Here is a 3,065-nt window from a genome sequence, read left to right on the forward strand (position 1 = left end):
ATATACATCATCAACCAATACAATTTTAAAAACTGGCATCGTGATAATATAAAACAAAAAACTTCTTTCAAAGTAATTATAATTAATAACTCACGAGTATTGGATTTCGATGCAGAGAGTTCTGAACAGTTTGTATATTGATATACATCTCACTCTCACATTTTTACAATACCTATTCAAAGAATCGACTAAATAAAATTAAATTTCTAGCCAATCTGACGTCAAAACCGATTGTCGTCAAAACTGTTCAATAAAAAGATTAATGCCAAAAGAATGGTCTGATTAATACAAGAAGAATCAACAGCGCCGCTACGTAATAGCAAGTGATAAAAACGCCGGAATGAGCTCGCGGAATTGCTGAAGATTGTCGGGAGCGGGCGCGAAGCGACACGAGGAAGATGGATGGATATCCGGTGCTCCAGATAGTGCGTTGCCGCCTCGGGACGGAAATGGAGATGGACAGCCAGGGTTATCCCTTCCCGATGACGGCACACTCGCATTCGCACTTGCCGCATCCGACGAATCACGCGCATTTCCCGAGGCCGCATTATCCGCATCCCTGTGGTACGCCGAGAGACCCCTTTCGCTTATCAGCCTCCCCTTTTTGCTCTCCCTTTGTGCACTCGTTATTAATAGACACTGCGTCTTGAGACAAGGTCAAAGGTTGCGATGCCTCGCTCCAACAACGCGTGCACTTTGCGCGCTAGATTTTTATCGCGTTTAATTTAAAATTAAAAATTGTTTTGTTGAAATTATTCCCCTTACTACAATTATGTTTTAATGCTAAAGAGAAAACAAATGTAAAATTATTTTTTTGCGTATAGTTTCTTGGTTGCATATTTATGGTTTATCGTAGATATTGTGATAGGATGATTTTTTTTTTTTTAAGGATCTCTGTTATAATGTCGAGCTTCTATTTCTGTCTATATTTCTTTAGATAAACATCGCATCGTGAATTGTCTGAAACAGCTATTGTTCTGGAACCGGTCTGTATTATTAGATCGAATATTACCACGGCAAAAATTGTTCTCGACATATTGACTATACGCCACCCATAAAATATTCTTAGCTGCGCGCTTCGAAATAGATGGGTCCAATTTTGCGAGGATGTCGCGAGATCAGATTGCACGTTTATACGATATAAATTTATATATACAATATAAAAAATATATAAATCTTTCTTTTATTATATTTATTTCAATTACGAGAAAGATTTTGAGTAATCTCTCTTACACTTGTTTTTATCACATCAGCAAGAAGCAAAATATTTTGTGATCTTTTTTTGAAGAGCAAAATCATAAGAAAAAAGAATTCAAATTTTTGTGTAGGTACCTGATTTGTTCTGCGCTGATCCAAATCGATACTTTTCTCGAAGGTAAACAACATCACGCAGGTAGTAACCGTGTGTCGCAACAGGTAAAAGGCTGGACATTGTTACCTTTGAAAAAAAAAAAAAAAAACGCAGATCTCGCCAGTTTTCCAACCGTGAGTTTCACAAAGAATGCGCATACGTTCCCCTACCGTGATGTCACTGATTTCTGATTATTGTCCAGACTATTGTGAAACGTGAATTCGTCCTCCGAGGGGAGACTAGATCGTAGGAGCAATTTTTCTTAAAGGATTTATTCGACTTCATCCCCCTAAGAATTTCCACTCCGTAAATCTTGTATCCCGCCTTTGAACGGCAGATTAGGATCAGAATACGCGTCACGCTCGAGGTTTTTCTTGAAAATATTATTCAAACTCGCGTTTTGAAAGATTCTATCTCGCATCTGGAAGAAACCATAACGAATTCTTTTCTAAGATCGTTTTGGATTTTTATCTATACAAGTACCGCCGAATTTTATCTTGTATATATTTCTTGATGTGAAAGCGCGAATATAAACTTAAAAAAAAAAAAAAATATCTTCTGGTCTCTATAAAATAGTATTTATGAATAAATCTTTAATCACATTCGTGCGATCTTTAATTTTGCATTTAAATTTCTGAATATTTTTCATGCATCGACAATATACGAATTAAAAAATCAAAAAATTCATTTTGCGAAAGTTTCGGGAATATTAGCACACTGTTTTCAAAACTACGAGGAATATTGACAATTGAGAATTCATTGAGAGGACTTTCAATACAACGGTCGGCGCACCGGATTCAATAGGGTGCTTTGATAATGGAAGTCGAACCCGGATGCCGTCAAACGGAGTAACGTAGCTGCATTGAACGTTACAAAAGCAACGTCATAAGCATTCCGCAACGCGGTAGCGATATAAACGGAAATATAATATGATAGTTTCTGAGTCCCCAAAGCGTACATACGAGAATTGCGCGATAAGCGTTGAAAGCGATCGAAATTTCGATTCGCTCAGTATCTTTGAAAGGAGAAATTAAACCGTCACTTTTTCGTACTGGTTGTATTCAAATTGTATTATTTTTAAAATTCCTCTTGATACATGAATTTACAAGATTTTTTTATCTTGGCCTTTTAACGTTTTTCGTAATTATTATCATTTAGTGTATCTATTGGAGCTATTTTATGACCTCAAACGTTGTCCTTTGTAGGACCATCGACTCTATTCAGGAGAAATCCGGGCACGGCAGTAGTAAGCCGTGCTGGATCCTCTGTTAGCGGGATAATGATTGTTCGCGTGAGAACCTAACAGCCGTAGTTCTGATCTGGTCACAATGAGAAACGTGCCGCGAGCGAAATTCCTCGAATATATCCGCTGACTGCGATTACCCACAAACTCACATTGATATTCAGTCTCGATAATGCATCGTCGACGGGATCGAAATTAATTGCATTCCTTGACACTATCGGATTTACAATTTGCATCTCATCAATAACCGAAAATATTTCCCGCATATATTATTTAATTTTTATATCCGAAACATTATGAGAAAACAGTGCAAAAGAATTTAATGATTCAAGCCACTTTTTTAAAGATACAAGAATATTAGCTCGTCGTGATTCTGAAAAATAAATTAGATCATTGAACCTTTAAAAAAAAAAAAAAAAAAAAAAAAAAAAAATGCAAACAAATAACAGATTATAATAATGGGAATAAAAG

General features: G+C 36.4%; 1 protein-coding gene and 1 pseudogene across 1 annotated transcript in view; both read left to right on the forward strand.

Moving 5' to 3' along the window:
- The window catches only part of LOC115238997, a 4,083-nt pseudogene extending 1,169 nt beyond the window's left edge, over window positions 1-2,914 (forward strand).
- Window positions 1-3,065, forward strand: part of LOC115238995 — a 15,845-nt gene that overhangs the window by 5,019 nt on the left and 7,761 nt on the right. The gene's annotated exons all lie outside the window — the stretch shown is intronic.

The sequence above is a fragment of the Formica exsecta genome, unplaced genomic scaffold (genome assembly GCF_003651465.1).
Source record: "Formica exsecta isolate Colony F162 unplaced genomic scaffold, ASM365146v1 scaffold363, whole genome shotgun sequence".
NCBI lineage: Eukaryota > Metazoa > Arthropoda > Insecta > Hymenoptera > Formicidae > Formica > Formica exsecta.